Source organism: Anopheles arabiensis, chromosome X (genome assembly GCF_016920715.1).
Source record: "Anopheles arabiensis isolate DONGOLA chromosome X, AaraD3, whole genome shotgun sequence".
NCBI classification, from domain to species: domain Eukaryota; kingdom Metazoa; phylum Arthropoda; class Insecta; order Diptera; family Culicidae; genus Anopheles; species Anopheles arabiensis.
The window spans coordinates 23,041,809-23,053,836 of NC_053519.1; the positions used below are offsets into that span (position 1 = coordinate 23,041,809).

General features: G+C 35.6%; 1 protein-coding gene across 4 annotated transcripts in view; it reads left to right on the forward strand.

Moving 5' to 3' along the window:
- The first annotated feature begins 239 nt into the window (after positions 1-239).
- LOC120905600 (uncharacterized transmembrane protein DDB_G0289901) overlaps positions 240-12,028 on the forward strand; it is a 301,222-nt gene continuing 289,433 nt past the window's right edge. For 2 of the 4 annotated variants that reach the window (XM_040316547.1, XM_040316550.1), the window contains exons 1-2: positions 240-740; positions 1,095-1,406. The gene's annotated coding sequence lies outside the window, so the exon portion shown is untranslated. The other 2 variants (XM_040316549.1, XM_040316548.1) reach the window with 2 other exon arrangements.

Genomic DNA, 12,028 nt, shown 5'->3' on the forward strand with positions numbered 1-12,028 from the left:
CGCATTAGGACTGGAACCCAGATTACGTTCAATATCAACAAGTAATTTTTTTAGTTACAATTTCAGCAAGTTATCAAGATCGCGCAACAACTTGCTGATCAACTATTTTCAGAGCTGGGATGGGCTGCCAACCTAACACTTGCTCCGCCTTAATAGAGGAATGGATCTAGAAGGCCAGTCATTCTCGTCCAGGATTTTCGGGAAGATTTCATGAATGAATCCCGTTTAAATAGAAACAACACACGAGGTCAATCCGAATGCTCTCTCTTCCGTGTCATGCTATTAGCTTGTTGTTTAATGTAGATGAGATCTGTCGGGTGGATAAAATACGACTAACATAAAACATTTCGGTGTCACGTAATGTGTATGTTAATGTGAAATGTGTATGTGTGCCTAGCTATTTCTTACATTTTTGAAACAAACTTTTCTACCTGCGGGTTTCTTCGCATCTACACACGGTGTGGTTATTGGGGTGCCGTCTGCACCATCAGCTGTGAGTGAAGGTAGAAATATAACTGCCTTGCTTCGGTTTGGTTTGACACGAAGGATTTCCGATTCACACATTAAACAACGGCAAACGTGGTCCAGGTCTTGTGATAGAGTAGAACAGTCTGAATATGTTACAGGTTGGAGAAGCACGCAAGTAGAGTGAATGGAACAGTGCCGACACGACCATATTTGTACTTCGGCATATCGTCACAACAGCACTCATTAAGATAGTGGTTCAGTGTAATGCTAGTGTACGTAAAATTTAGAGCTCTGGAAGGAAGCTGTGCCTTGTGCGTTACAAATATATATATGTATATATATATATATATATATATATATATATATATATATATATATATATATATATATATATATATATATATATATATATATATATATAGTGTGAGAGTGTGTATGTGTGTGTATGTGTGTGTGTGTATGTGTGTGTGTGTGTACAAACATGGAATGTATGTTAACACACACACACACACACACATACATATATACCATACCATATATATATATATATTAATATATATATATATATATATATATATATATATATATATATATATATATATATACATCTAATACATATAACATAGTGCTTTGTCAGCATTTGTTAAAACTACTAAAAGAAGATGGTGTTTGCATCTTTGTTTTGTGTTTGTTAGTGTTTGGTTTGTGAAGTGTGTGTGCGGTAAACTAACAGATAAATACAATACAGATAATACAAATTTTATGTCAATGACATAAGAAGGTTTACCGTTTCCGAACGAGCTTCCTTTAATTAGTGAATAGTGTCTGTATTATATTTACCATTAGCTTCAGTGAAAAAAGTTTACGCTAGGAAATAGAAAAGTAAAAAACGGTATCTTTCACTGCACTTCAGTCGTGAGCCGCATTCAAATCATACGGTAAGGATCATATATTTAATAACGATAATAGTGCGTGTTTTAAGCATTCCAATGATTCTTTGTCTTATGAGAATTGTGGTTTTTCATTAAAATAATTTTTTGTCGGTGGTATGCGAAACGCCCACAAACTTTGGAAAGTGCATTCAGAAAACCAAGTGTAAACACCCATAACAGCAACACCCAAGTGAATTTCAACAAAACTGGTTTCGGTCGAACCCATTGCTTCTTCTATCAACCTCGCGCCAACATATCAATTTATTATATTCTACATATCAGTAACCCTATGCCGTTCAATAAATCAACTCATAAACCGTATGAAGTTGTGTCATATGCGATAGCTTTTAAATATTTTTTATTCCACATAATGAAAAGCCAAATCACAAACAAATAGCATTTCTAGTACATTTTGTCTTATCTGGTAAAGTAGAAGTAGGGGGCGGTCTCGTGGAACAGTCATCCACTTGAACAACTTAATAATATGCCCGTCAAGAGTTCAAGCCTAGAACGGACCGTCCCCCCGTAGCAAGGACTGACTATCCGACTGCATGGTAATGAATTAAGTCTCGAAAGCTTGTAAAGGCTGGCATGTCCACGTAGAACGTTACGCAAAATTGAAGAAACAAAGTAAAAGCCATTCTGCTCAGGAGAAAAATAAAAAATACTGTGTGCAATGTATCAACAAAGTTCAGGATATCCTAGGATTGCTTAATACATAGATATTTTTGAATTAGTTTATAATTAAAATATTTATTTAACTAGTGTTATTTTTTTATTCAGGAGTAACGGTCCAAAAAGGCCGTATTGCTTAAACTAATATTATAATATAATTTAATTTATGTACTCTAATTCATTGCACTTAAATACGTGCTATTTTCAATATTGGTATATTTTAAATATGTGCTACCATATGTACATCGGACAGGTATATTCCTATAATAGTAATGACGTCATTTTAGGATTTTCTACATTCTTTACTTAATAATACCTAAACGAAAACAACACTATAGGGCCAATTATGCGACTCGAGTGTACAAGCGAGAAACAATATATCAAAAATGCTGATTTTCGATTTTAGGGCCAATTATGTGACTCAAGTGTTTGAGAGAAAGTATCAAAAATGCTCATTTTCTATCATGATCCATGTTAGAGAACTCGATTTGTTATTTTCATTACTTGACTCGAACAGAGACTGTTTTTTGACGAACAGCTTTATGTCAGGTTAAAGCTACGCAAAGCGTTTTGTTCTACGGTTGAACTACTGAATACATGTACTTTAACCACACGTTTTCATATATATATATATATATATATATATATATATATATATATATATATATATATATATATATATATATATATATATATATATATATATATATATATATATATATATATATATATATATATATATATATATATATATATACATATGTTTACGATAGCCCGGAGTAAGTTTAAAAAAAATATTACTGGGGATCTTCATTTGCGAACTGCTAAACTAAGACTAAAGCTAACTTCTGGATTCGGTGGTATTTAGCTAGGCTGGTGTTTTCGGTGATGCCAGGTTTGCCGGTCACGTTGTCGTCCACGTTTATGATGATCATGTTGCCTCGGTCCGTCTGAACATACGACACCACACCTGGTCGTTGGAACCTGCTTCCAGTGGAGTTCCCGTTGGAACCTGACTCCGTGCGTGGAGTAACATCGATGGCTCGCTTGCGACCGTTTTCTTACTCAGCACCTGTATCATAGCGCGTAGCGCATGTGTACATATCTCCTCCCTCCTTAAACGTCGAGCGTCCTCGATCGACTTACCGACGTTTGCAGTGGGATGATGTTGTGAATAGCTTCGGTAGACATTTTCTTCTCTGCATGTTTGGTTTTGTGTTTGTAGATGCAAAATGCAGTTATAAGAAAGCCTGTTAGAAAAACAATTAATATTCCTCCTGCAATTGTATGCGTGCGTAAGCGGAGTGTTATTGTATGGAGTTGATGTATGTTACTAATATGCATTATGTGCAGATCTTGTATACTTGGCTTGTTTAGAGTTATTTCTGTTTTGGTGCCAGTTAAGGGTAAGAAGTAGTCTTCTTGGTCTAACACATCAATATGCGCAGTAAATGTGCTATTTAAGATTTTTACGGTGCAATTGCCGGTTTCAATTAGTGTGGGTACTGCTATTAGCCGGCATCGCGAATAAATGAACACATTTTAACAGTCGTTTAAAGTTCATTTTGGTTTAACCGAGTTCATTTGTTGTTCATTCCTGTTAAAATAAACGACGGTCAAAACAGTTAACGACTGCTCGATATCGCATACAGGCAAACACGGGGAAAAAATTCGAGCAGTATAATTAAACGACTGTTAATTTGTATCGCATACGCTCTTGGCAGACATTTGTTTAACGGCGGCATAGGACCAGTCGTTAAAATTAACAAATGAACTCAATGCGTTCGCGATGCCAAATTCTAGCAATTTTTAACGACTCTGGTTAATTTTTAACGACTGTTAATTTCAAACCAATTCTTTCGCGATACCAGCTATTATTTGGTTGTTTAAACATGAATCAATGACTGGCACGCCAAAGGTGGTATCGATTAGAATGACTCCTGGTTTCATTTCTCGTATTATCGTATGCTCGGAGCTCGTGGTGGTGGTACATTTAGATGGATGATTTCTGATGATATTTAAGATACACTCGTCGTTTAGCGGTTGTGGGTTGTTGCAAATCGTGCACTCTTCGTTAACATTGAAAATGGTGTTTTTATGCTTGGCTACAAATTTTACATCCATCTATTCTTCTATGTCTTCTACAGTTGTACAATGTTATCAATGTTCGGGATAAGATTTACTTGTTCTATTTCAGTTTTTACGAATTTTATCTGATTATTCATTTGATTTTGTTTTCTGAATGTTCTAAATCCTGAATGTTCTAAGTGTTTTCTGATCTGCGATTTTCTGCGATTATTTTTATAATTATTCTTAAACCATTTATTATGCCTCTTTTTTGTTTTCTAGGTCTAATATTTCCTAATTTTTTTATAAGCTGATAGGATTTTATAGTCTAAGGTGTCCTTAAGATGGTTGGTTAGGCTTATATTATTGGCTAAATTCTGAATATAGTTAAGGTTAGTCTCTATAAATTGTTGCTGTTATAAGTTTTCAATTTGTTAAAACTATCATGAGGAAATGAATCATTCCAAATTTCATTTTTTTTTATAATATTCAGCTGTGATTTCCGTAAGGATGAGAAAGAATTTAAATGGTATGTTAGGTTTTTCGTTTCCTTTTCAATTTTGATTTGTGAATTTTTCTTCCATTTCGGTCTAAAATATTTGTAACTAGGTTATCGAAAACTTTGGTTTCACGATACCTTTCTTCGTGTTTTAAATTATTTCTTTTCCTTTCGAAGATCGTGTCATTGTCTTTGAATAGTTCTGGTTCTCGTGTTTTGTTTAATTTTTCTATGTATTTGGATTTTTTTTCTTTTTGTTTTGTGGCATACACTCTATAAAGTTCCTCTTTTTGTTTAATTCTTTCTTGAAGGTCCTCAGGGATAGGATCTTCGTTTTTGAAGCCGAAAAATAGTTCTTTAGGGGATATGTTTGTTTGAGAGTGTATAGAATCATTGTAAATTGAGACTGCCAAATTAATTTTTGAAGTAGTTGATAATTTTTTTGTAGAATCTCGTAGTAAGATTATGTTGTGCAATTCTCTTATTGTTCTATGGACAATTTCTATTGTTCCATTTGAAGAGGATTGACCAACACTTGTATAATGGAATTCTACATTATTTTCTTCAAGAAATTGTTTGATTGTGGTGGATTTAAACGAACATTCTTGGTCCATCACAAGCAAACAAGGTCTTCCAACGTTAGCGAAGAATTGGGTTAGTGCTTTTAGTATATGTATAGCGTTTCTTGATTGTAAAGGAAACGCCATGGTTAATCTTGAGAACTTATCGCAAAGGGTTAGAAAATGTTTATCACTAATTATAAAGATGTCCATATGACCGATTTCCAAAGGTTTTTTAGGAGTGGCAGTAATTTGATATTTTTGTTTATATGGGCGTCTTTCATATTTAGCTTTTTGACATATTTTGCAAATGTTAATAAATTCAGCAATTTTAGTTTTCATGTTTGGAAAATAATATTTTCTAGCAATATGTAGCTTGGTCTCAATAATTCCTCTATGGTTTGCATTATGTTGTCGTTCAATAATCAAATCTTGGTCAATTTCATCAGTTACGTCTTCTAAAATTGTTTTTTTCCAAAATAGTTTGATCGATTTTGCGCGAGATAAATAGTTTTTGTAGATAATTTGTAAGTTTTGTAAGATTTTTTCACTGCAACAAATGCCAGTAACACATTTGGGAGATGCATATTCTTTGATTATGTTGATCAACATAGCTGGTCCAAAAAGGGGTGTTTTTATTGTTATTCTATGATAATTTCCGAAAAGTGTGATTGCTTCTCGAGAATCATTATTATTTTTTCTAGTATTGGGGGCCTTCATGATTCTAGTAAGTTTTTTGTATGGAGTTTGACAGTTGGAGGCTTAAATCATGTAAACAATCCATACAAAAGCACACAAAAAACTAGCCTGCGATTTTCAGTCTAGAAAATTTTAGCCTAAAAGCTAGAATTAGATTCGAGTACCTGCTCGAAAACACAGGTTTGTTTACATTTATCCCAAGGTGCATTAAAGAGATCAGGTGGTGGAATCTGGAATCAAAGTGTATGTAGTCCAGGTGGTCTCATAGCATTTTTTCATAACCAATTTTGAAGATCACTTTATGACAGAACGAGTGAAAACTTTTGCTCCAACGAGCTTTCTGGAGGCTTGACGAATACTCAAAACACTCTTAAAATCTTCATTCAGAAGCAGAAGCGTTAAAAATCAGCCTTCTAAATTCATACACCTTGGGATAAGCCAACCTGTCCATTATACTCACTTTGATAGCTGCTCGAAAACTACTTTACAATGCAAACAGCTGATAGGCTGAAATTAAGCCTACGAACTTAAAACGGAAATGAAATCCCATTATTTGATTTCTAAATTCATTTAGTGGTTTTTCAGTTGCTGGGATGAATTTGTCATCATTAGTATCTGCTGAGTGTTGCGTCATAGTGTCAGTATTGTTAGAAGCAGTATTTGCATTTAATTCGGGTGTTAAAGCAGGGTTTTCCGTTATGCGGGATAGTGCATCTGCAAGTTTCCAATGAAGAAGTCTTCTATTTAAATCATTTTTCTGTCTTAGCCAAACAAGGGGTTTGTGGTCAGTTCTTATTTCAAAAACTGTTCCGAAAATGTACGGTCGGAAATGCTTGGTTGCCCAAACAATGGCGAGTAGCTCTTTTTCGGTAGCTGAATAGTTGCACTCTGTTTCGTTAAGCGTTCTAGAAGCGTAAGCGATTGGGTGTTCCTTACCATCTTCGAATTTTTGTGAAAGTACAGCGCCAAGGGCGAAGTCACTTGCGTCTGTTTCTAAAATGAATTTTCTGCTAAAATCAGGATATTTTAAATTGGATCAGTAGTGAGCATTTGTTTACAATCGTTGAAACAATTTATAAACTCGTCATTATGTGTTATTTTAGAACCTTTCTTAAGACATTTTGTGAGGGGTTTGGTCAGTTTTGAAAAATCTTTTATGAATTTTCTGTAATAATAAAGGATTCCTAAGAAGCCTTTAATGTGGATTGTTGTTTTTGGTATGGGCCAATGCAATATTTTTTCTATTTTGTTTGGATTGGGTTTGATGCCATCTTGAGTTACGATGTGTCCTAAGAATTCACACTCTTTTCTTAAAAATTTACATTTGTCTAATTGAACCTTTAAATTTGATTCAATTAATTTTTTCAACACTTTATTAAAATTGTCCAAATGTTGTTGGAGTGATTTACCAAAAATAATAATATCATCTAGATATACGAGACAGTTTCTTCCTACAAGGTCACCTAAAATATTATTCATGGCCCGTTGAAAAGTAGCAGGCGCGTTTTTCAAGCCAAAGGGCATTCATATAAACTCGAAGTGTCCTTTTTCTGTGCTAAAAGCTGTTTTTGGTCTATCCTTTTTATCAACTTCAATTTGATGAAAGCCGGATTTTAAATCAAGTGTAGTGAAGTACCTGCTTCTACCTAACTTGTCCAAAATTTCTTCTATATTGGGAATAGGGTATCGATCATCGATCGTTTTTTCATTCAATTTTCTATAGTCAACCACGATGCGCCATTTCTCCTTTCCACTTGCATCTGATTTTTTAGGGACTATCCAGATTGGGGATGTCCATGGGGATATAGAATGTTGGATAATACCATCAGCAATCATTTCTTCGATTTGCCTATTCACTTCTGCTTTATGAATGTTGGGGTATTTATAAGTTTTTGTATGAATGGGTATATAGTCTTTAGTTTTTATTCGATGTCTAATAGCAGTGAAGCATGAAAGTTTTTCTTTTTCTTGATGGATAATGCCTAGATTTTGTTTAAGAATTTCGAAAAGTTTATGTTTTTCTTCTTTGTTTAAATGATCGGTGCGAATTAAATTTTCGAGATTTGCTATGTAATTTTGCGGATGGTCTTTATATGGTTGTGTGCTCATGTGATTTAATTCGATCATTTTGTCTAATTCATATGTTTTTGCTGGTTTAGTCCAATGAAATGTAAATGTGTCGCCGTAATTCCTGGCAAGAACTTTAGCATATCCTTGTTTTGCTTTATAAACGCCTGAAGGAATTATTGCATCTTTTATTTGAATATCTTTTGGAAGAAAAATGTTTCCTTTTGTTTGAGAAACAGAAAGCTTTATAATTTGAGAATTATTAGCATTTAATGTAATTGAAGGGGGTTCTAATGTTTTTATTTCTAAGTCGATTGTACGATCGGGTAGAATAAGTTTATGATTTTTTGTATCAATTAGTGTTTCCATTAGCCGGTCTCGTAGTACAGTCGTCAACTCGTACGACTTAACAACATGCCCGTCATGGGTTCAATCCCCAAATAGACCGCGCCGCCATACGTAGGACTGACTATCCTGCTATGGGGGGGAATTAATTAGTCACTGAAAGCCAAGGCCACTAGTGGGTACAGGCAGGCCTTGACCGACATCGGTTGTTGAGCCAGAGAAGAAGAAGTGTTTCCATATCGGAGAGTGATTCGTATCCGAGTATTCCGTCAAAATAATTATGACATTTGAAAAGGTAAAATTTTAATTTTTTATCTAGAATGGTTATGAATGTGCATTCTTGTGATTTGAACTTACCATTTTTATTTTTTATGGTGATTGTTTCGCATTTCACTCTTTGAGTTAGTGGAACTAATTCTGGATTTAAAAAGTTTTTGTTCGCTCCGCTGTCTACTAAAAGTTTGATGTTTGAGCCATTTAATTTTGTTGTGCAAAAGGGTAGTCCGTTAATTGCGTTTAACTCGGTGGGTTTAAGTTTGCAGTAATTTGAAAATTTACATCTTCTTCATTATCGGTTTCTTCGTCTGAATCGGATTCTTCTGATATTGTTTTTCCGTCATCTTCTTCGGCTGTATGCGAGAAAATTTTGTTTCTCATATTGGACCGTAAGGATTGATCGACGTCCATGGGAACAATTTTTGTACGATCTGAAGATGGTTTCATGTTATTGAATGGTCTATTTTCAAGGTGTTTAGGTTGTGAAAATTTATTTTCCCTTTTTACATTTTTATCGACACTAGGATGTTTTTCGAACCCATTATTGGTGTTTGATTTAGTTCTTTCGGCGTTTTGGAATCTGCATAGAAAGGCGTAAGCTGATTCCAAGTCTTCTGGTTGTGCGGTTTGTGCATATCCAAAATATGTTTTGCTCAGACCATTTATTAACGAAGCGAGGCATTCTTGTTCTAAAAACAGGTTAATTGCCTCCCAATGTGAAGCGTATACCGTATTCTGTCTTGCTACTGATTTCATATTGATCAAAATTTCTTTTGTTTTTCTATAGTGAAGGCTCAAAGATTCGTTTTGTTTTAGGTTCCACAATTGTGTTTGATACGTTGCGATATTGTTTCGATCGCCATAAACGTTCTGCAAAATATCTGCGACTTCATCAAAAGTAGTAGGGTTTCCGTTCACACAAATAGTGTCACGTGCTTTGCCTTCTATCTTATTAATTACGGTCTGTTCGTAGACACTGAATATTTCTGGTGCCACATTGTTTTTGAAGAGGTCTAGTGTTTTTTAAACTGTTGTTAACCAACCGATTAACTGTTTTTTGTTTCCGTCGAATCCGGGAATGACCCTAATTGGATCCGGGATACGAAAATAGTCAGCACTGCAACTCGAGGTCGTTGGCTGTTGTTGTTGTTGGAAGCGTTGTAAACTATCGTTTTCCGCTTGGAGTGTGTTAACGCGTTCCTCCAACAAGCGCATAGATTCAATCAATGCGTGTATATTTTGTTCCATTTTCACTGGTATTTTCTTGTCCCTAGTGAATTTCAAAGAACGAACTTTTGGGAAAGGGGTATATTTTGGCATTCAATGATAAAAATTGTTTGTTGCCTACCGCCTTTTTATTATAAGAGTGGGGGAACTTATGCTTTAGGATGTAATTCACCTTTTTTATCCACGTGTCGGGAAATTAGGGTTTTCCGTTACCTGTCCTTTGCTTTGTCCTTCCTTTTCTTCTTCGGTCGATCGTTGTCCACGGGTTGGGTCAGCGATTGTCCTTCCTTTTCTTCCTTGGTCGCTCGTTGTCCACGGATTGGGTCAGCGATTGTCCTTCCTTTTCTTCTTTGGTCACTCGTTGTCCACGGGTTGGGTCAGCGATTGTCCTGCGTTGATTAGTTTACCCAGTAACGCTGGCTGGGGAGTCTTGCCGCTAGCTTTTGTTCGAATGTTCTCTTCCAATTCTAAATAGTTGAAACCAACCGTTCGTGCACTTGTTCTTACACTTTATGAAATAATGAAATTCACGCGATCGTCACGAGTCAACCACGAATCGGGCGATGGAGCAAAGTCCGGGCGATACACAGATTTATTTCCGTTATTTCACTGCACTGTACTTGAACACTTGTCACTGAACGTGAATTGGGCCTAGCCGACTGCGCCAATTATGTTTACGATAGCCCGGAGTAAGTTTAAAAAAAATATTACTGGGGATCTTTATTTGCGAACTGCTAAACTAAGACTAAAGCTAACTTCTGGATTCGGTACTATTTAGCTAGGCTGGTGTTTTCGGTGCTGCCAGGTTTGCCGGTCACGTTGTCGTCCACGTTTATGATGATCATGTTGCCTCGGTCCGTCTGAACATACGACACCACACCTGGTCGTGGGAACCTGCTTCCAGTGGAGTTCCCGTTGGAACCTGACTCCGCGCGTGGAGTAACATCGATGGCTCGCTTGCGACCTTTTTCTTACTCAGCACCTGTATCATAGCGCGTAGCGCATGTACATATATATATATATATATATATATATATATATATATATATATATATATATATACATATATATATATATATAGTTTAGATTAGTTTCGAGACAAGTATGCGTATAATTTCATGATTTCATAAGTTTGGACGATGGGGGTTTGGCAGGAAAACTCTAGTCCGACTACTCCATCATCTGATATGCTTACCTATTCTGTACATCTGAGTCAGCGAAAAGTGAGAGCGAAAAAGAGTGACGATCGCTACTATGCTCATGCGGTTACTCATATAGATGAGATATCCATGACTCCTCTCGGACGAGATGAAGCCGTCCTCAGTTTTCTGCAGTTTTCTTGTTTCTTATTAGTTTTTTTTTACTTAACGCAACATTTGTTTCTACTCTTATTTGTTTCTAACGACCAGTTAATAGGTGACTTACTCGTACCCTACTTAATATTGTATTATTGCAACGCTCATAAAAGTGTAGAAGGAATGTGTTGTTGTACGGGATGAATATAAAAACTGGACCTTTTATCGTTATTGTATGATTTTGAATTACTTATAGTTTAATACGTTGCTTGTGTATTATGATATTTAATAATTGTCTGTGTGAACAGGTCTCATGGTACAGTCGTCAACTCGTACGACTGAACAACATGCCCCCCATGGATTCAAGCCCGAAATGAATCGTGCCTTGATACGTAGAACTAACTATCCTGCAATTGGTAACCAATAAGTCACTAAAAGCCAAACCCACTAGTGGTACAGATAGGCCTTAACCGACAATGGTTGATGAGCTAAAAAAAATCTTCGTATGTTTAATAGCCCGTATCGTATAAGAAAACACGAGTCAATTGCGATCGAACCACAATTGTCGATCGAAATCGACTCGAAATAGGTATCGCATACGATTTGTCGATTTCGAGCGAGAAAACGTAAATGGTCGACTTGTCGAGCAGTTTGTCTTATGTCAATTCTTTCGTTTGTTTAGATTAATGCATGCGGTAAAGAGATTTGATGCAAACTGGTGGCATTTTTTAAATTTTATGGAAAATAGTTTTGTTGATATTATGTTGTTTAAGTTATGTTTTGATATTCTATGTTGTGTTTTTATATGTGAATTAGGAGCGACGAAACAGCTGGTTTTGGCTGCTTGTTTCGTCCGACTAGCCAAGACCTCTGAAGCCTAACGGTAATTAAAATAAATTAAACTGTATTTATTTGTTT